This window comes from Hypomesus nipponensis, chromosome 19, assembly GCF_054491055.1.
Source record: "Hypomesus nipponensis isolate SF chromosome 19, ASM5449105v1, whole genome shotgun sequence".
In the NCBI taxonomy this organism is placed as follows: Eukaryota; Metazoa; Chordata; class Actinopteri; order Osmeriformes; family Osmeridae; genus Hypomesus; species Hypomesus nipponensis.
In genome coordinates this window covers 4,197,616-4,220,000 of record NC_140379.1, presented here as the reverse complement: position 1 = coordinate 4,220,000, position 22,385 = coordinate 4,197,616, and the positions used below count along the sequence as shown (strand labels likewise).

The 22,385-nt window shown below is 50.3% G+C and overlaps 1 long non-coding RNA gene across 1 annotated transcript in view; it reads left to right on the top strand.

The window, feature by feature from the left end:
• Nucleotides 1-20,829, top strand: part of LOC146246612 (uncharacterized) — a 132,770-nt gene extending 111,941 nt beyond the window's left edge. Inside the window, exons 3-4 of the long non-coding RNA XR_014732219.1 lie at nucleotides 19,738-19,830; nucleotides 20,388-20,829. This is a non-coding gene — a long non-coding RNA (uncharacterized LOC146246612). The remainder of the gene's footprint in view (nucleotides 1-19,737; nucleotides 19,831-20,387) is intronic.
• Nucleotides 20,830-22,385: the final 1,556 nt, after the last annotated feature.

Sequence of the window (22,385 nt, the reverse complement as noted above, 5' to 3'; positions counted from 1 at the left end):
TGGTCCTGGGTCCTGCTGGTCCTGGGTTCTGCTGGTCCTGGGTCCTGCTGATTCTGGGTTCTGCTGGTCCTAGGTCCTGCTGGTCTTGGGTTCTGCTGGTCCTGGATCCTGCTGGTCCTGGATCCTGCTGGTCCTGGGTCCTGCTGGTTCTGGGTCCTGCTGATCCTGGGTTCTGCTGGTCCTGGATCCTGCTGGTCCTGGGTTCTGCTGGTCCTGGATCCTGCTGGTCCTGGATCCTGCTGATCTAGCTGGTCCTGCTGGGGCCTCATCTCCTGTGCTGCTCCATCTAGACCACATCCTGGCAGCTCTACCAAACTAGTCACCACACCAAACCAGTCACCACACCACACCAAACCAGTCACCACACCAAACCAGTCACTACACTAAACCAGTCACCACACCAAACCAGTCACCACACCAAACCAGTCACCACACTAAACCAGTCACCACACCAAACCAGTCACCTACATTTCTGGACCATGATGCAGCCTCGTCTCTGACTATCATGCTTCCGGACTCTTCCAGCTTGGGCTCGGGTTAAAAGTAAACTTCGGAGGCCGAACTTCTTCTGACTATTACATGGAGGTCAAAAGCAGATTTCATTATTTCCCTCTATCCTTTAATCCTCCCCCATGCCTTCCCCTGGTCGCAGCAAAGGCACACACACCTTTTCAGACTGTAGCGCGCCACTCCAAAACAGGCTGGTGCTGTTGTTGTTTCCTCATGGGTTTGGATATGCTGCTGATGTTCTCTCTGATCCTCTGCTGGATGTGGAGCCCGGATTATCACAAGGCCCGAGAAAGCATCACCTTCTCTGACTGCAGACACTGACAGTCGACAGCGACAAACTACCTGCATGGCTAAAACCAAGCTCTGGTGAGGTGTGCAGCACATCCACCCATATGGCTAAAACCAAGCTCTGGTGAGGTGTGCAGCACATCCACAGTCAGCACGGTCTGCTAGCCTCCTGCTGATGGGTCCTGTGTCTCCTGGTATTATGTGTGTTGGGACACGTTAGTGAGACGTGCCTCACAGGCTTCTCCATCATACCTGCTGTCATCTTTCCAGACAGCCTCCAATCAATATTCACTACAGTGTGTGAGTGTGTGTAGGTGTGTAAGTGTACGTGTGTGTGTGTAGGCGTACGTACGTGTGTGTTTGTAGGCGTGTGTGTGTGTAGGTGTACACATGTGTGTGTGTGCGAGTTTGTAATGTTGTAATATGTTTGTGTTCAACCAAGCTTGCACGACGACACAGTGGCCTAACTGATTTATGCAGCACACCACATTGACCCTTCTGACCCTGGCCAATAAAGCAGTCTCACGCTCGGATACAATGTAGAAAGGGAAACCAAGAACACCACATCAAATAGTCAATTGGATTGTGAAAGATTGCCGTCCCCTGAAAGAAAGACTCCCAGGCTGGTGTGAAGGGGCTTTCTTCCAAGCTTTCTTCACCACTCAAGGGTAATGTATGCAGACTCATGGCCAGCCAGGACACATGCAGAGAGAGGGGTCATCTCTCCAGCAGCATATCCACCAGCACATTACCTCCCTGGTCTCTTCGTCAGGCAGGGAACACTTAATAAAACAAGATACTTTACTCCTGGGTTTGTTTTTGCCCGGGTCGGAGAACAAGCTCTGCTATGAGGACTGACTCTTTCCAATGGTTTAGACCTTGTTTGGTGATTAAGACATGCTGGTGACTGTGAGACGCAGGTCTGTTCAGCCTGAGGCGTCCTGAAAGGCCAGGATTGATGACCGCTGGTACACGGTGCCCCGGGGGGGGGGGGGGGGGGGGGGTCCGCCTGTAAACAACAGCCTTAGTTACATCACAGGCTGGTGCCATGCATCAGGTCCAGTAAGCTTGAGCTAATTACTGCTGTGTGTGAAGACAAGGACCAGCCTGAGGGCTGTGTACACGGTACTGGCTGGAAGAGCCTGGGTTTGGAGCGACCGGGGAGTCATTATCCCAGAAAAGTGTGATAGTGAGCCTAATGATCATGTGTACTGTTAGGGTAATGACCATGATTAGGCCTTGGGAACGCGTGGAGGGAGACAGGGGAGGGGAGGTTGGAGGGCTGGTTGGAGGGATGGTTGAATGGGAGGTTGGAGGGATGTTTGTGAATCAGAGACTGGGAATTCAGCAAGGAATACGCGTACACGGGCATGCATGCACACTTAGACACACACACACACACACACAACCTCTGTCCCACCTGTGGTCTTCAGACATGCAGACTGCACTGCTGTGTTGGTTCATGGGGCCTTTTCTGTTTCATGTTAATGACCTGCTGCCAGCAGCGTGCCATCCTGCAGTGCTGCCTGGGCACAGGTTGACGCACACGCGAATGGACGGCTCGTGCTTTCCTGCCGTGCTGTAATTAGGGCCTAATTGTATGCAGACGGAAATGTGCTTCTGTCTTCGAAATAATCGTTCTCCCTCTATATGCTCACTCCATCACTCTGTTTCTTTCAGGATTTATTTTCTTGATTGATCTATGTTTCTGGGAAGAGTTGGTGAGTCATAATTTTTTTGTTTGCTTGTGTGTGGGTAGGGCAGGGTGAGCAGTCTCAGCCAGAACCGACCATTTCAAACGTTTAAGAGGCTAATTCATGTAGTCCCATAAAATCATCAATCAGATCCTCCCCTGTAGTGTGGGATTAACCTAATCCCTTGGTTATAAGTTTGGGCTTTTTGACTGTGTGACTCTCTCTCACTTTCTCTCTCTTTCTCCCCTCTCCCTCCACCAGTGAGTGAAAGAATAGTTTATTCGTCTAATGAAAGAGGGAAGATAGTTGCATGTTAAAGAGAGCTAAATTTGCACATCCAGCTTATCTTCTACCGTCTGTGTGAGTGCTGCTGCAGTGTGCAGGCCTCTGTGCGACAGTTAGCATTAGAAACTCCTCCTGTCGTTGAGCTGTCGAGGCTGGGGAAACCTCAACAAATGTATTGAACTGAATTAATGAGAACTCATTTGTTGCTAAGTATTTCACAGACTGAGAATGAAGACAGTATTGATAGGTATAATCCAGCCTCTCTCAGCCCAAACTCAGGAGAAATGACACACAAGATCACACGCTTCCACCATCATTTTGTGGTTTTCTTAGTTTCTGGAACAGCCTTTCTGAAACAGCCTCTGTGCTAGTAGTGGCCACAAAAGTCTGCACATTTAGCTCCGGGTGCTGTTGAATGACTCATTTCTGAACTGTTAGGCTTTGTTGTATAAATCTGCCTTGTTAATATATTTTTGCAGTGTGTTTTAATTATTCATTTTTTAAGACTTTTTGAATGCATAAAACAATATCCTCACCAGAGAAAGGTGTTCATTACCAACCTGGCAACCAAACCTGGCACCCCTATGAGTCTCTTTGTCCTCCCGGTTTTCTCTGAAACCCGGTGCTGAAGTGATTGATTGTTTGAAGGGTGAAAATTGACTTTGTGTGTGTACCTGTGTGTGTATGTGTGAGTGTGTGTGTGCCGGTGGTTGTTGGAGGGGATGCTAGGTGTGACCCTCCCAGTGAAGGCGATAATAGTAAAAGCTCATGGTGTGACTCTTGTCTAAAGAGTGAAATATCCGAGGTTGACAGACAGGTGAATGATGACCACTAACCTCCGCAGCAAAGAAACAAGAACTTGTTTTCTCAGTGAGTCAGTGTGGTCAAAAATAACTGAACTGGACAAAGGATTCCAGGTCTTCAGATGGACAAATCTGGGTGTTTGTAGACTGAAACAAATCTGACGTTTCAAATCAAAACAAACACAAATGTCAACATTAGGAAACCCCCCCCCCCCCCAGCAATCAAAATACTCCTACCAGCCTGTCCCAGTGCTAATTGAACACACACTGGCTCCTGTATAAGGTCCGTCAGCACGGAACTGTCCTATAACTATGTGTGTGTGTGTGTGTGTGTGTGTGTGTTGGATGTCCAAGCCTCGCTCACGGTCTCCTGGCCTTATTGCAAAGCAGTTGAAGCTGACATTTCCCTGCCTCCTACCAGCTTCCCCTAGGGAAGACACTGCCTCATTGTTACCCAGCAGGCTTCTCCCTGCCCACCCACCTCCAGGGGAGGAATCAACTGTCATTAAGGCTGGAGAGTGAGACCAGGAATGGCCAAGTGCTCCTCTAGCTTAACTTCAGTCATTCTCATGCTGTTAGTCCTTGATGGTGGGTTTAACTAGTTTGGTCTGGACATGTATGTATGTGTAGATGATATGTTTTGGGGTTTAAACACCAGTAACACAAGTCGTTTCTACAATTGCTTTTTATCTTGTCCATCGGCTAAATGCTATCGGCCGTGGAAAACATACAAAAGAAAAAGGCAATTGTAAAACAAACTAAAAATAATAATAATTTAACGAAAACCGTTATGCAAAAATGACGTTTTGCCATTCCCCTTTTGAAATTATGTTTCCAATCTCTAGCTTCTGATTGGACTGAAACAGGGCTGTTTTCCTCGGTCTGTGTGGTGGTGTATCTGGTCATCTCAAATAGCCAGATGATTACAAAACATATGTTATTGAAATAATCTAGTTGTATTTAATCAAGTAATGGCAGATTATCTTGGATTAATCTGTAAGGTTTGATTTAATCCACTCACAACAGACAGTCAGTCGTGATAATCCCATATCAGATCATGGTTGTAAATCTCTTTGTTAATACGTGTGGATTTCCTCCAGGGTCCTGGTGCAGTGGGAGGCTCTCAAGGTGACTTCCACGTCTGGGTGGGAAAATGGATGAGAGAGAGGCGTGGCCTGCATTCTAAGCGTTGGGATGATCAAGGGAAAGGGATGTGTTTCATTTAGATGTATTTGCTTTGATCCCTCAATGCTCAAGGTTTAGGATGGGGGGGTAAAGTGAAATGAGCCCAGAGAAATGTATTGCCTGTCACGTGACCTCCTTCAGCAGCTAACACAACTCCAGAATCCTCCACACACCCCCACACGAGAACGGCAGTGTGTATGGTAGTGCTCAGGATTCATGGCATGAACGCCTTTAGATTAAGAATCCAGTGGGTGTGTGTGTGTGTGTGTTTGTATTAACTGCCCTTTTCACATCCCCATTTTGGTAATCAAGCGACACATATCAGTTTGCAAAAGAGGGAAATGTGTGCCACAAGCCGACCCAGACCTCGGCCCAGCTCCGAAGGCCTGGTGATTTATGAACAGCCCCCCTCTGACAGAGTCGTTCGTCTGAATTCTAACTAAGGATTAGGGTTTAGGCTAACGATATAGCTGGGAGGGGAAACTGGACGCGTATTAGGCTGAGACGTGACGTCCTATAAACCCGTTTTTAAAGCACACACATCCATGCATTACACGCACACACACACACACAAGCACACACACACATACACACATCTAATAGAAGACCGACACACGCATAAACACACACACCAATATAAACCAGCTGCGTCTGGATTATGAATCTCTATTAACTCTGCCAACCCATCTCCTCACTGTTAATGAGGCCACCGAGAGCACACACACTCACACACATACACACATACACACACACACATACACACTTCTCATATAAAGTCATGCAGATATTACCACTAACAACGGTTGAGATTGAATTTGAATCGGTCTGTCACATGTAGAGTTTGCACGTCAACACAAATTGTACACCCCGAATGCCCAAGGTTGGATATGGTGTAACACACACTGCCTGCACATTCAACAACTTGAACACACACACACACACACACTGGCACACTTCGCACAGTACGTATTTATCATGGGGTCAGTAACCGTGCCGACGGGGCTGGGGGCGTGTTCATATCTGGTGCTCATCTCTGTGCAGTTGACTGTTGAAAGTAGTGGAACGGTTCTGCTGTGGAGGCCTTTGGCAGTGGGCCCGCCCAATATCCAGCCAGCCACCTGACTCCCATTAGTTCATCTATTAAAAAACACTACACTGTCATATCACATGTGCTCCCGCTTGGGGAACAGACCTGTGTAAGGTGAACATGGCTGTGCATCGATTACAAAGCTGTGTGTGTGTGTGTGTGTGTGTGTGTGTGTGTGTGTGTGTGTGTGTGTGTGTGTGTGTGTACAGTATAAGGTATCAATGGCAGAGGTTGACCCTGTGAGATTGTTGATCAGGAAGTAGGGGGTTGCCCTCAATGTGACTTGTTCACCCAGCAACCGGAAAGCATACTCCCAATAGGAGAAGGAGAGATCAATACATACTCCCAATAGGAGAAGGAGAGCCACAAAGCCAATATTATGAGCGCAGAAGGGCCGCCAAAGTCAATGTGAACAAATCCCACCGTCACAAACCTACCATTTCTCTCTTTCCTTCTCTCTTTCTGTCTCTCTATTTATTTGTGAAAACCTTCTGATGTATAAAAACACTGTCATGGTCCCTTCAAAATCAAATCAAAGCTTCTTATATATATTTTGGGCCATCATAATTCTGGATGAACAGATTCAGGCAGGTTAAAAGGGGGCATCCTTCACTGACTAACTGATTGACTGACTGACTGACTGACTGGCTGACTGACTGACTGATTGACTGACTGACTGACTGGTTGACTGACTGACTGACTGACTGACTGACTGACTGATTGACTGACTGACTGACTGACTGACTGACTGATTGACTGACTGACTGACTGACTGACTGACTGACTGACTGATTGACTGACTGACTGACTGATTGACTGACTGATTGACTGACTGACTGATTGACTGACTGACTGACTGGATGCATAATCCCAGCAGCCAACAACACTCTTTCTACAACGTGAGATCTCCCAGCCAGAATCAGAGTTCCCCCCCCAACCCCCCACCCCCTTTACCCCCCACTCTCCCTTACCCCCCCCGGAGGGGCTTCGTTTTCCACTCCCACAGTCTGTTAACACTGCTGTAATTGAAGCGCTTGGTTGTTTGGAGTTTCTCTGTTTGTTTGGATGGTGTTTGAAGCTTGGCTTAATTAGATGGGTAATGGGGATCACATGGTGCATGCTGCTTCCTGGGTCACATGCTGCATGTTGCTTCCTGGGTCCTCGTCTGTGGATCGCCTGTGAGGCTACAGCTCACCTCCTCAGGCGGAGATTCAAGATGGCGGCGCCGCCATCTCCCGCGTCATATTGAGAAGGCATGACTTCTCAGGTGGAACAGGGAATTGGACTTAGAGTGGTAGGAGATAGATTACGTCAAGAACACATACAAAATGAAATACCACAAAAGGATGCTGTCAAGACTTTCATGTACTTTGATCACTCAAGTATGTGTCATCAGACTGTTTTAAGTAAGAGGCATGGAAACCACTTCAAGGTCATTTAAACGCATGCATGCTCATATATTCAGTAGACTGGCCCCATAATTGTCCACTTCTCCAATTTTCCTCCCCATTGTGGACCTTTTGAAAAGTGTTTACGCTTCTGTCTGGTTGACTCAAAAGGAAGTTACCAGACCATGGAGACTAAATATAACCTTCAAAGAGGAGCGCGTCCTTCTCTGAGCTCCTTGTGGAGCGTAAACTCCCCCCGCCGGGGAAGGGCGTGCCTGGCTGCGTCAGGACTCCGCTGCGGTGTTTGTGTATTCATGGTTGGGGACCGGCGCTGACGGATCAGAATGCGGGGGGAGAGCTACCCAATCCCAGGGTAAAAGACAGGATCTGGTCTCATCATTAGTTTTGAGCCTTCCTTGATGGCCCTGAGTTGTAATCAAGGGCGACGTTGAACAACCATTGATGTTTCTTGTTTTAGATGATTATTTGATCTCAGCCCCTCAGTTGCCGGTGGGAACCAGCAGGAGATTGATTTGCTAACAAGCCAGAGGGATGTAATGGCTTGTTTTCGAGTGCACGGCCCTCCTTCCTTATCTCACTGTATCCCAGTCTGAGGGGCGACGGTCTCTCGCCCCATCCACCCCTCTCTCTTTTCCCTTCATGGAACAACTTTGAAAGCTCCTCTTTGTGTTGCACAGGGAGTGTCGTCAAGAGGCCATATCATAATGTATAACATCGGCACTTCAGAAAAAGGACAACCAGCTAAAAGCCTGTCCTTCCATCATCTGAACCGTGCCTACAGTTGACCGGAGGTTGAAATCCAGTCCGTGGATTTCTGGATCTCAGTCGCTGTGCCCCAGCTCATGTGCATGAAGCCCCTCTGTTTGTCTAATCACACAGCCACCTGCTGCGGGAGCTAGCTGGGGTGCTGTGCTGTGCTGTGCTGTGCTGTGCTGTGCTGTGCTGTGCTGTGCTGTGCTGTGCTGTGCTGTGCTGTGCTGTGGGTGGTTTGGCCATGACAGATGTCACACAAGCTGTCAGACAAAGGGCTGCCCACGACCTAGCCTCACCTAGTAAGCTAACCCTGCGCTATGGGCAGTGCATTATGCAGTCCTATATGGGGTCGTTTGAATTCTGTCCACTAAAAGCTTTTCGTATCGGACAAAGCAATTGAATAAAGCTACTAATACTGCTAAAGTGCTTCAGCATCAGAGCTCCAACCACACAGCCTCTGAATGGAAACGCTGGATGTGTGTCCAGAGACTCTGTCCTGCCTCCACACCTGAGTCCAGAGAGGTTGTTTAGGGTATTTTATTCCACTGCTCTGCTCATGTCCTTTCTCTGCCCTGCAGCCCAATCAATACTATGTTCCACAAGGGCTCGGAGTGTGTGTGTGTGTGTGTGTGTGTGTGTGTGTGTGTGTCTCAGTTTCTCCTCAGAGACACCTTGAGCCAGATGGGGACCAGAGTTGGGAGTTTTGTTTACACATGCACAGGCAGTGTGACCCTAGAGGGTGCTTACAGAAAACTGATATTCTCCTTCCTCTGGGGCTGGGCTGCAGTGTCTGCTATGTTCGGCTGCCCTCTCTGAAACAGCGTGCTGCTGCACAGCGAGTGTGTCGTTCAATTAAACCATACCAGCCTGTGAAGCCAAATCCTGCCGGGCAGACTTCCTCCTTAACTTCCTGTATGTGGTAGGGAGGGTCAGGGCATAACTGTGGGCACTAAGGTATTCCTAGAACTGAAGGAATGATGTAGAAAACAGGTCTTTGTGGCCTCCTGTATCTATGTAAGGCTACGTATTCATAGCTTTGGCTCCTTTTGGTCATTTTCATGCTTCAGTAAACTATTTCTGTTTTCAGAGTGTGTGTGTGTGTACTCATTTATGCGTAAAAGGGTTGCTGTTTTTCTCTGCTTGTTGTTTAAAGGTTAGTTCTTCCCATGTTAGGGCCCCAAAACACCAACCACTAATTGTAGCCTGGAGATGAGTGTAGTCTAGATTTGATCTTCCCTGCATGGTGGAACAACTGCTCCAGTTTCCCATAGGTTAAATACCCTCTCGAGTTTATATACAACACCGTTTACAGGAAACCCAGTCGTCTAAACAGGAAGACGATACCTAAAGAAAGCTATTGGCTACCTCACCATATGATCAAACATGTCTTTCGTCTCCTCTATCATCTTCCAATCCCCCCAAACACACACACACAAGATTTCTCTTGACTGGTCAACTGGTTCCACAACAGATGCTCAGACAGGGTGAGATGAAGGGTTGTGGAGAGTTGGTGGGTTTTGTTATGGTTTCCTGATTGGGGTCCTCACGTGTGACTTTGTGGTGGCACAGCTGCCTATCAAGCTAGCCTGATTGGAAATACCAGGATTACCTGTAGCTCTGGGCTGCATCGGGTCCTCTGAGAGACCCAGGGTGGAATCATCCACAGCCTCTTGCCAAATTGTCCTTGGCATCCTTTTGAAAAATCAAGCTGTCACCTGAGGCATGAAGTGTGACATTGAGATTCACAGGTAGAAAACTTCCCCACTGCTCCCTGTTACTGTGTGTCTGTTGTGTGTATTCATATTATGTGCGTGGAAACATTGAGATTCATGGGTCGTGCACATGTTACCGCTGTCACTGTAGGGGCTGGAATACCGGAGTTCATGCTTGGTTACCACCCGGCATCTATCCCAGACATAGCTGGCTCGTTCCAGATGCGACGGCCGGGGCCAGAACCACACACAAAAGGATTGGACTGGCCCCGCGATGACATCACACTGTCAGGAAGTGAGATGCCAGAGGTAACACATACTGCGTTCCCCTGTGATTGACAGACCTCAGGGCTGGATAAGTGCTGCACAACTCCAGTCGAACACGGCCCCAGGCACCTGGAACCTGGGTTAGAACAGGAGGCTGCGGAACTAGATGACCCCACTTTGTCTGTTGACAGTTTGCTGAAAGCTAATTCAATGTGATGTTTATGGCGTGGTTGTTACAGCTGTCCACATTGTGAAGGTATGAGACCAGTATCAGCCAGAGATTGTTCCTCCACTGTCTCTGAGCTGAGGTCATCTGGGGGTCTTTGTATCTGAAGGTCATCCGACCACCTTAATCCCCCCGCTGTTTTCTTACCTCCTGAAATCGAAAGTCCTGTTCAGCAAGAACAAAAAAACGTCAATTTCTCTGTTGATTCAATTAGGTAAAAGTGGTGTCTGAGATAAAGCTAGTGTTATTTATCATGGCTGTGGTAGCGCTCGATATCGAACCATGTTAATTAGACCACTGCAGCTAAAGCCAGCGCCTTTGGGAAGCAATGCTTCCACAAATAGGCCCAATCCAGAAAGCTTTTAATGGACCGAGCCCTGTCCAACCTGGGCTCTCTCCAGTCTGGTCGCCTTGATTACTGTCGGAAAGACACAAGCACAAACGAGATAAGATTGTGTTCAGAGTGTGTCGTGTTCTGAGCATGTGCAGAACTGTGTGAGCGTGTGCATTGCCTCTCCGACAATTGAAAGATTTAATCCAATCTTTCCAATGACTATGATATACTCTGAAAGTAAAAGAATGCACATTGTTATTATTTTGTTTACGATTCATGCATGTCTTAAATACAACCCACCATTGACCGACTGAGCCTGTCAGTCATATTTGCTCCTTTTTCAGTGATGGATGCAGGACTAATTTGACAATGAACACACAGAATCGCTCCATGACTTTTCTCCCTATTTTTGAGAGAAAGAGAGAGGGGGGGAGGGGGGAAGGGGGGGAGGGGGGGGGAGGGGTGACCGGAGATGGCAGTTATAGGCTGATGGCTCTAAACAGGTGTCCGGGGCTTGGCTGAGTTTGCCTGCACAAGGCCAACACTCCAACACAACAGACAGTGACACTGTGCTGTGTATGGGCTACATAGGGAATGTAGTCAGTATGGAACAGGGGATGAGTAATGGTCACACACATTTGCAAAATGACATAATGGCTCTCTTAACTAATTGACTGAATGTCATGATTTATTCAGATAAATCTTCTTTGCCTTCATGGCAATTATTTCAAACAAAAAAAAAAGTAGCTCACTACAATCGCCCCAGGACAATCATGAAACCATTTTGTATCTTAATGTGACAGTGTCCTTCCAAAGGATGACCTTCGGAGGTAGTTAATGTCATCTTCAAAGGCTATTGTCTGGCCCTTCAGTATGTTAAGGTCCAGAGCTTGCTGTTTTTGTTGGAATTTAGAAGGTTTTTTCCAGCCATCTTTTAGACAGCCTGTCATGTCTCTATGGCAAGGCTATGCTATAGATAGCAGAAACAGCAGCTTCATGTAGGATTTCACCACTCTTTCACTCTGCTTCTCTCTAACTCCCTTCCCTTCCCTCCTCTCCCTCGCTCCCTCTCCCCCACTCTCTCATCCTCTCCCTCCACCTCTCTCTCTCCCACTCTCTCCCTCTCTCTCCCTCTCTCTCCACCTCTCTCTTGCTCTTTCTCCCTCTCTCTCCCTCTCTCTCCATCTCTCCCCCTCTCTCTCCCTCTCTCTCCATCTCTCTCCCTCTCTCTCCATCTCTCTCCCTCTCCCTCCCTGTCCTCCTCTTTCCCTCTTTCCTTCTCTCTGTCCCTTTCCCCCTCTCTCTCCCCCTCTCTCACTCTCTCTCTATGTCTCTCTCTCTCTCTCTCTCTCTCTGTCTCTCTCTCTCCCTCTCTCTCCCTGTCCTCCTCCCTCCCTCTAGACGTTTGGAGCAGTCTTGGCTACCTCCCAGCCCTGTGGGCTCTGCTCTACTTTAATATTTAACAAAACAATTTAAAGTGACATGTTGCCTCTATTTCAACCAAGACAGCTTAGCTTCAGCAAGAGCCAAAGAAACACACGCGCGTGCACACACACACGACAATGTCCCAAGCAAACCAATCCAGGCCAGTTAACTCCCATCTCATACACTATCTGATTGAATGAAACACACAATCAAATCCCCTGATGCACGGAACCGTTTTAAAGAGTTATGCAGAGGTAAACCTATTGTGTCATCCTGGAACATTGATGAAGAGTTATCTGAACAAGACCCTTCATGTAGCAGTGAAATGTCATAGGTTCCACGACCTGACAAACTGCCAGCAGCAATAACAGATGGATCGAATAGATGTAGATGTAATAATCCAACAGGACTGTGCATCCCTGGCCATGCATATGCATCCTGTCATGAATCAGATGTATTTAATGGCTGAGGTGAATAATTAATCAGGCAGGGAAAGAGTGCCTCCAGAATACTAAATATTAACGGCCATCTAAACTGGTATTAAGCACTGCAGCTTCTCCCAGGAATGCAGAAGCGCTTGATACGTTTTCGAATGTTTATCGACGCCCGTCTCACTTGCCGATCTGTCATCCACACCGCCCGCCCAGCGGCGGACACACATCCATACCTCAGCGGAGACACGTCTGGTTGATGGTCAGACACGCACCGCACTGTCGGTAACGTCGAGGCGGTGTTTGTGCCGGTGGTAAATGGAGCACTCTGCCAGCGAAGCACACTCCCTCACTCACTGTGGTTCCTCCCCCTCCCTCCCTCGCCTCACCCTCCCTCACCCCCCTCTCGTCTCCCGAGGCGGTGTTATGGTTCTAACTACCGCCGTGGAAACGCATCCATCACGACCCCGGGGCCCTGGCGGACCTACGGACGTGGAATATTGATACGGCCGTCGGGATCGAGGTGGCGTAATGGAACGCCGTGCGTGTGAGAGATCTATCGAGCCGCCTCGATCATGTTTTCTGTGGCCGTTTTTTTTTTCTTTTTGATGTGTCAGCAGAGATGATTCCGGAAGGAACTTTTATTGTCTCCTGGGTGGGCAGAGGAAGATCTTACAGAACACTCAGGCATGCTCTCATGGTGGAAACCTTCGACTGGTCATTCACTTCGTTGTGCAAAACGGTGATAATAACAAAAATCCAGAAGCACACAGCATTTTCTCACCTCTTAAGTCTTGGAGCAGGTTTGTGTGTGTGTGTGTGTGTGTGTCAGTAGTAACTAGGCAGCAGACCGTTGGCCCAGTTTCAATTAGCCTAGAAAGTGTGTGTTTGTAGACGTGGGGAGCAAAGAGACCCTCACCTGAGGAACAGAGCAGAGTTAGTGGAACAACTGATGGTGTGTGTGTGTGTGTGTGTGTGTGTGTAAGGAAACATCTCCCTGCAGACACCCTTGATGTTTTCGTAGAGTGTCTACCTTGTCCGCTCCCCTTCTGCAAAACTGGAAAAAGGAGTGTCGTCACCATAAATAACATCCACTCATTTCTATTTCCATATATCTTTCTCCTTCTCTCCCTCCTCGCTCGCTCGCTCGCTCGCTCTTTTTGTTCAATTCTAATTTTTCTCCTTTTTTCAGCCATGCAGATTTAGTGCCGTATACACATCACTTCCACATCTATCTAAATCCCCTCCCCGCATGTTCCCATAGAGGCTATGCAGATATATCATCAGTCTGAGACTGTAGAGGCAAGGGAATAGTCTGCTGTAAGTGTGTGTGTATGTGTGTGTGTTAACTCTAATGTAATGACCTTTTGTTGAGGTTACCACTGCCCCGGAGACTGGGCTACCACTGAGTAATGAAAGTCTGGTTCTGTGTGCCCACAGGTAAACAAAACCTGTTGGAGACCCTAATCGAAACGCACTGAAAGAAACAAACACACACACACAAATATATGAGCTGTCTCTGTGACTGGGGGTGGACATCTTCTCCCTGCTCCTCCTCCTCCTCCTCCAGTGAAGCCTGTCCTCATCTACTCGTAGCGGGGGGAGCTGGACGAGGAGTTTGATGGATTCAGCACATGTAGGGATCTATCATATATCCACCCAGGATGAGGAAGGAGATATATGGAATCTATTTCAGACATCATGGATGCTCCTTTTTCACTGTCTAAACTAAGCCTGGGAGGCAGACTTCAGGCAGAGGGACCGTCTTGTGAGCGTCACCCTCCTGTATACTGGAGCAGAGTATACACCGAGATAAGGCCGTCTGTTCTTAAACAAGCTGACCTGTTATCTTAGACCAACATGGTCACCAGCGACCGTACACCCACAGATGCTAATCCTTATTGAGATCATAATCGGGATATTTTGAGTAAATAACAATACCAAATAGACACTGTGTGCAGCATTAAAAATGTCATACTGTTTATATTTGTCAGACCCTTTGAAAGGGGATTTGAAACCTGATACCTCTGGCACTACCACAGAGTTTAAAAAGATGCTCTTTTACCGTCATTGGAGTTTAGCAGTATTGTGCACTCCACACTGCTCGCGTGCAGCAGTAGCTGAGGAGATAGTGTGAGAGGTTGCTGGTGACGTGTCACGTATGGCTGTCTCGTCCCAGCTGTGTCCCTGCTCTCCTCTGGACGGGGGGAGGAAGGAGGGGGAGGAGGAGGGGGGGGGGGTGGGGGGAGGGATCGAGGGAGGGGGGGGAGGAGGAGGGGGAGGAGGGGGGGGGTGGGGGGAGGGATCAAGGGAGGGAGGGAGGGAGAGAGGGAGAGGGGGAGGGAGGGGGGAGGGAGGGGGGAGGGAGGGGGGAGGGAGGGGGGAGGGAGGGAGGGCGGGGGGGGGGAAAGGAGAGGGAGGGAGGGAGGGAGGGGGGAGGGAGGGGGGGGGAGGAGGCGGGGAGGGAGGGGAGGGAGGGAGGGAGGGAGGGAGAAGGAGAGGGAGGGGGGGAGAGAAGGGGGGAGGGAGGGAGGGAGGGAGGGAGGGAGGGAGGGAGAGGGGGGGGGAGGGAGGGAGGGGGGGAGGGAGGGAGGGAGGGAGAAGGAGAGGGGGGAGAGAGGGGGGAGGGGGGGAGGGAGGGAGAGGGGGGAGGGAGGGAGGGGGGGGGGGGAAAGGAGAGGGAGGGAGGGAGGGAGGGGGGGAGGGAGGGGGGGGGAGGCGGGGAGGGAGGGGGGAGGGAGGGAGGGAGGGAGAAGGAGAGGGAGGGGGGAGAGAGAAGGGGGGAGGGAGGGAGGGAGGGAGGGAGGGAGGGAGAGGGGGGGGGAGGGAGGGAGGGGGGAGGGAGGGAGGGAGGGAGAAGGAGAGGGAGGGAGAGAGGGGGGAGGGAGGGAGAGAGGGGGGGAGGGAGGGAGGGGGGGTGAAAGGCCTGCGCATCTGTTGCCAGTCCCAGCCCAGTGTCCCCTGACGGCCGCGCGGCCCGACCCGCGTGTTAGCTCTGACTTCCTGACACGCCATCGCCACCTCTGGAGACACGCACGCACACACACGACAACACAAACACACTGCACACGACAACATTCAAGCACACACGCGGTTCTGCCACCACCATGCCGACCAACATGTTCTTGACGGACACATCTGGTGGGTCACTGCTGTGCAGGTGTTTCCTAGCTCTGGGACACTGAAAAAACTCCCCTTATCTCACCCCTCTCTCTCTCTCTCTCTCTCCTCTCTCTCTCTCTCTCTATCTCTCTCTCTCTCTCTCTCCCTCTCTCTCTTCCCTCTCTCTTTCTTTGTCTCTCTTTCTCTCTCTCTCTCTGTCTCTCTCTCTCTTTCCCTCTCTCTCCCCCCACTCTCTCTCTGTCTCCCCCCCCCCCCCTCTCTCTTTCCGACAGGATTCATTCTCTGTCAAGATTACCTTGACAGAGAGCATGCATCCTCACATTCTGCAGTATTACTCTGCTGCTCAGCTAAGCACAAACACCCACCGCGCCTTTCGGTGTAAAATATGACTGGACAGACAGCCTGAATACAGCTCAGGGTCTTCTTGAATCACAAGGAAAGTGTTATGGTAATTAAATGCCATGTTTCTCAGCATGGCAATCCTCTGCTTAGAAAGACTTGTTTTGACTCTCAGGGAGTGTGAATTTAAAACAGAAAAACTGGAGAAAATGTTTTTCCCCACTGATTGTTTTCAAGGTCAAGTTCCTCATGTTTTATTTCTGAATATTATAGTTTCAGAGAAAATGTTTTATTTTGTGTATTCCCGTATGGTTTTTATTTTGCCTTTTGACGCCAGATGGATAATTTTGTGCCTTAAATCTGCATTATGCAAAATGAGAACAGCATTACTGTCTGCTGCCGCTCATCCCCCTTCGCTGTAACGGTGCATCCCTGCTGATGCGTTGGCTGGGGCAGCACAACGACAGATAGATCGGTCCAGAGAGGCAATGTTTCACCACAACACCAATCAATATCCATCTCTGTCGCCCAGTTAAATGAAAAAAAGGACAATCTTCCCCTAATGCGTCTCTTTTATTACTAGTATTTATCACCAGAGGAGCGAGGATCCTATGACATCCCAAATTCATCGAAGCGCTCTCGAAGTAGTATGAACATGTATGCTGAATATGGTGATATTAGCAGGTTTATTTCTTTTTTTTCAGTCTGGTTCAGGCAGCAGATCCCCTATGCTTCCCCGCAGCCTTCCCTGCGCTTTCGTTTTAATTTTTGATGAATTCCATAATAGCTTCAGCAGAGGAATATATTGCGAATCTGGCCTTTGTGTGTGCAGGGCGGCAGGAGTGTTGGAGGGAGGTTGGTGCCATATGTTACAGCGTGGAGATTAAATTGGCTCCATCTCAAACCGAGAGGAGCTCGAGAATGTACCCGAAAAAAGAAAAAAAAATCTTTTTTTCCCCCTCATCGCCTTCAACAAAAGAAGGTATTAAAGAAACACCTGTGGTTTGAGCAATGAGATATTCAGAACTTCTCCCCCTATTTTCCTCGCTCTCTTTCTTCTTTCGCGCTCTCTCTCTCTATTCTCCTTCTCACCCTCTCTCACCTCTCTCTGTCTCTCTCTCTCTCTCGCCCGGGGCATAATCTCTTCCGCAGACAGAGGGATGCTGAAGTAGAATAAAGCTGGTCTGATTCTCTCTCTTCCTGCTGGCTGTGATGTGCTTCCTGTTGGAGGGCAGCCTCTGAGAGGAGAGTGGGCTTTGTTAGGAGAGCAGATAAGTGACAGATGCCAGCTAATGATGTGCTGACAGACCATACGAGGGCCAGTCAGGGTGATTCTAGGAGAAGGAAGGGGGTGAGAGAAAGGGAGAGGGTGAGAGGGGTGTTAAAGGTAGAGTGATGTGCTGGAGGTGGTAGGGGGTTGGGGCGCTTCGTTCGTGACTTACTCACAGCTTCAGAAGGAGGCTGTCGCCAGGGGAACAGATTGATTTTGGCATGCTATGCCCCGGAGGGGAGGGGGGAGGGGGGGGGGGGGTGCTTCAAGCTTGCTCTCTTTCTCTTTCTGCGTTTCTCTCCATCTCTCTCTTTCCTTCGTTGCCGGATTCATCTCACCCTCACATTTTCTCAAACTTTTCTATTTTTCATCATCGCTTTTCATTATCTCCTTCCCTTCACTTTTCCTGTAATTCCCCCTTTCCACTGTGATATGTAAAAGAAACCCACAACAAAAACAGAGAAATCCATCTCAGTTTTTCCACGATACTGAAATGATGAAACTCCTAAATCCACTTGTGCCACACTCTCTCTAAGCTGTGCTGTCGGTACACCCTGAGGTGAGTAGCACACGTCGGCCATCTTGGTGTCTGGCTGCCAGATCTTATCGTCTTTGTTTACCTTTAATATTTCTCCTCAAACAGGTTTATGTGGTGCGGAGAGGAGAACCAGGACACACAGGAGGAGGTGTGGGGAGGAAAGGAGAGGTGGAGGAGACTAGGAGGAGGTGTGGGGAGGAGAGGTGGAGGAGGAGACTAGGAGGAGGTGTGGGGAGGAGAGGTGGAGGAGACTAGGAGGAGGTGTGGGGAGGAGAGGTGGAGGAGACTAGGAGGAGGTGTGGGGAGGAGAGGAGAGGTGGAGGAGACTAGGAGGAGGTGTGGAGAGGAGAGGAAAGGTGGAGGAGACTAGGAGGAGGTGTGGGGAGGAGAGGAGAGGTGGAGGAGACTAGGAGGAGGTGTGGGGAGGAGAGGAGAGGTGGAGAAGGAGACTAGGAGGAGGTGTGGGGAGGAGAGGAAAGGTGGAGGAGGTGGTCGGGTGGAGGGCTCACCGTATGCAGTGAGAAGGGGCAAGCAGGAGCAATGTGTGTTTGCAAGTGTGTGCGTTTGTGGGAAGGGGCCGGCTGTAAAGCTAGCAGGGGGGGGGGGGTGGGCGTCCAACAGAGTGGAGATGCACACAGGTTCTCACCTCCAACGGACCTCATTGTCCTCTGTCACGACTCAATCAGCCAATCAGAACAAACCCCCGGTTGGCAGGGACCTCTGCGCTTCCTGCATCTCACACGCTCAGCTCCCCATCCCCGGATAACGCCCCCCCACCCTCCCTCCTCCCAGGCCTTTCAGCCGGGGAGAGAGTGTTTTCCACCTATACCGCCTCTGTGGTGAAAGAGTTTAATGAGCAACTGTAATTTCACCGGGCGTCCTTGCCTCCCGTTGCTGCAGATTACAGCTCATTAAGAGCTACACAGAGACAGCCCGCGCCTGGCCTCTGATTCCCACATTGTCTCCTCTGATGCTGGAACAGAACGGCAGTGACAGAGGTGGGGGGGGGGGGGGGGAGTGGGGGGGGGGGCGCATTATGAGACAGACAGATTCTTCTTCACTGCTGCTGAGAACTCTGCTGCAAAGTCTTCTTCTTCAAGACAAGTGTGTCTCCTCATCAGGAGGAAGAGCAGAGCAGAGCACAAGAAGGAGGGAAAAGGGAGAGAGAGAGGGAGCGAGGGAGAGAGGGAGCGAGGGAGCGAGGGAGAGAGGGAGCGAGGGAGAGAGGGAGAGAGGGAGAGAAGGAGAGAGGGAGCGAGGGAGAGAGGGAGAGAGGGAGAGAGGGAGCGAGGGAGAGAGGGAGCGAGGGAGAGAGGGAGCGAGGGAGAGAGGGAGCGAGGGAGAGAGGGAGCGAGGGAGAGAAGGAGAGAGGGAGAGAGGGAGCGAGGGAGAGAGGGAGAGAGGGAGCGAGGGAGAGAGGGAGCGAGGGAGCGAGGGAGAGAGGGAGAGAAGGAGAGAGGGAGCGAGGGAGCGAGGGAGAGAGGGAGCGAGGGAGAGAGGGAGCGAGGGAGAGAAGGAGCGAGGGAGAGAGGGAGCGAGGGAGAGAGGGAGCGAGGGAGAGAGGGAGCGAGGGAGAGAGGGAGCGAGGGAGCGAGGGAGATTGAGATTGTGGATAAAGGGGAGGTGGGGCAAACAGAAAGAGAGTGGATAAAGATCAGCTGCATCGAAGCAGAAGATGAAGATATCCCGTGGAAGGGGGGTGGAGTGAAGCCCTCCTCCTGAACACGGTGGAGTGGAAATGACCTTGTGAGAGGAAGCCGTTTCCACGAGGCCAGGGGTCGGAGGGTAGGGGTCAGGGGTCACGGGCTGGAGGTCGGAGGGTGAGTGGGTGTGGGAAGCAGGCTTCGACAGAGATGTGTGCAGGTCTTTCTCTGGCAAAATAACCTTTCTGCATCTGCCTCATTCTTTCCCTTTTTCTTTTGTTTCCCAGAGAAAGCTTGTCGAGGAGCCCTCTCCTCCTACAGACGCATTCGGCTGTGCCAGGCAGCGCGTGGTAATTGCCATTGAGCTGTTTTTGTGTTTGGATGTATTCATGCTCTGTTCTCCTCTTCCTGGTAGGAAACCATAGAGCGAGTCCAATGGCAACCCCACGCACTTCCTGCCAAAGTTCCTGTTTAACAAAGACAGAAAGAAGTGAACTAGTCCTGCAAGGTATCTGAAACAGCTGCATGCTCGTCCTCCACACACACACACACAAACACACACAACCACCACATGCACACAAATGCATACACATGCACGCACACACACGCGCACCCTCACACACACGGTCACACTAACCCAAACACAAATACATGGGCACACACACACACACCCTAGCACACTCCTCTTCTACACCCTTCTTCAGTAATTGCCGTGCAAATCTAAAAGGAGACAGGTGTCAGGGAGATGTAACAAATGTACTGTATTTTTTAAAGTGAAATATGGAAACAATTTATTTTCGATTTTATTGACATTGGCCTGTCAGGCTCATGTCAACGAGAGATTTAATTCCATCCTGTTTCATTTCATCTGGACTCCAGGCTTGTGTACAAAGGCATGAGTGATTCACAACTATTGAACCAAGATGTCATGTGATTGTATGTTTTCCCAGGGCTCCTGATGAGGACAGTTGGGTCTAATCTGGGTGTGGGTTCTGCGTCCTTTGGGTGAAGCCTCAGCCATTCCATCTGTCCTGAACAGGGATTTTATATTTGCTCTCTCCTCAGAGGAATGGAGATGTACGCAAGCTCCGGACGATGAGGGCATTGTGGGTGTAAAACAAAAGACAGCCTGTGACCTCAACCCACAAATACAGCAGCTCTGAACCGGGCCTAGCGGGGCCGGGGGCATCTCCCATCGCACCCAGCCCCCCATCCCTCTTCCTGACCCCAGGCCCAGCCCCAACACTGTGATGAGGCAGTCTTTGACAGTCAGTCTCTGCAGAGTTTTTGTTCCCAGCTTCCCAGAACACTGAAGCATGAGTAACTCATTGAACACACACACACTTCCACCGCATCCACAGACGTCACGCTTTACGGTGAGTGTCAGATTACACTGAATGAGTTTCCCCTGCGGCATCTTGGATAGTCTTTTACATGTTCTTGTATTGTGCATCATTTGTGTGTTGGGGAAGCTTTAAGGCTTTCTTTGGTTTATGGGACCAATACAGTAGGATCCTCAGATCACTGGGAAAATGGCGGTATCCATTTTTTTTCAAGCTGTGCGTGCTTCGCTCAGCTCAGGGGGTTGTGTGTGCAGTATGCAGGAAGCGTCAGCCATCGCACAGACATGCAGCCCTTTTTACGAGCGATGGATGACTCTGCACCTTCGCTCCTGTCCTTCCCTCCCTCTCTCTCCTTCTGTCTGGGCCTCGCCTCACCACAATACAGCTCCTGTTTCCTGGCCTCTGACCAGGCCTGCCTCTGACCAGACCTGCCTCAGACCAGGCCTGCCTCTGACCAGACCTGCCTCAGACCACGCCTGCCTCAGACCAGGCCTGCCTCAGACCAGGCCTGCCTCAGACCAGACCTGCCTCTGACCAGGCCTGCCTCAGACCAGGCCTGCCTCTGACCAGGCCTGCCTCAGACCAGGCCTGCCTCTGACCAGACCTGCCTCAGACCACGCCTGCCTCAGACCAGGCCTGCCTCAGACCAGGCCTGCCTCAGACCAGACCTGCCTCAGACCAGACCTGCCTCTGACCAGGCCTGCCTCAGACCAGGCCTGCCTCTGACCAGGCCTGCCTCTGACCAGACCTGCCTCATACCAGGCCTGCCTCAGACCAGGCCTGCCTCTGACCAGGCCTGCCTCTTCACACCCTGGACGCAGATTGCTCCGGCTAAATCTTGAAGTGCTAAACCTCCTGAACACTGGTATAACCAGAACACTCCAATGTATACCTCGTATCCCGTCGGGGTCTAAAAAAGAACGAGACAGATTTCTCCAGCCCCTGTTTATTCCAAAACGGATCAACGGAATCCTGGATAAGTTGTTAAGAATAAGCTCCAGTCCGAACTGCTGCTTCCACCGCATCCTTCTGCAGCCAGCCTGGCCTCGGATCGTTTATCATTGCTCGGCTTGTAATCCACTTTGAAGAGGTATTGTCTGTGTCTCCGGTCCCAGGCTGTGGAGGCTGTCGGCCCTCTCTCTGCCGCGGTGTCACCCCGTACCTCACACTGTGTCGGCACGCATGGGACTCTCTGTCACAATCTCCACATCTCCCATCCCATACGCCTCTGTCGCCATTTGTCAAACCCTCGCTTTCCCTCTCTCCTCTCTGCGTCTGCAGCGCCGCGGAGCGGGGCTGATGGCAGCAAGTGATATGGGCGTCGGCCCCTCTCCTCACTGACACACACACACACCTGCCTGTCGGAGACGGATCTGCTGTGTGCTTGAAGATTCGGAGTGTGTGAGGGTGTGTTGACAGACAGTCAATCAGCTGCTGATGATGGTAATAGTATAGGCGACAGATCAATTAGTTCTATTCCGGTGGAGACAAACCCAAAAAGACTAACAGGCTTGTTATGCATGTGTCGCGGTAAAGTATCAATCTCCCTCTCTCTCTCTCTCTCTCTCTCTCTCTCTCTCTCTCTCTCTCTCTCTCTCTCTCTCTCACTCTCTCTCTATCTCTCTCTCTCTCTCTCTCTCTCTCTCTTTCTCTCTCTCTCTCTCTCTCTCTCTCTCTCTCTCTCTCTCTCTCGGTTGTGTGTGTTTGTGTGTTTATTTTT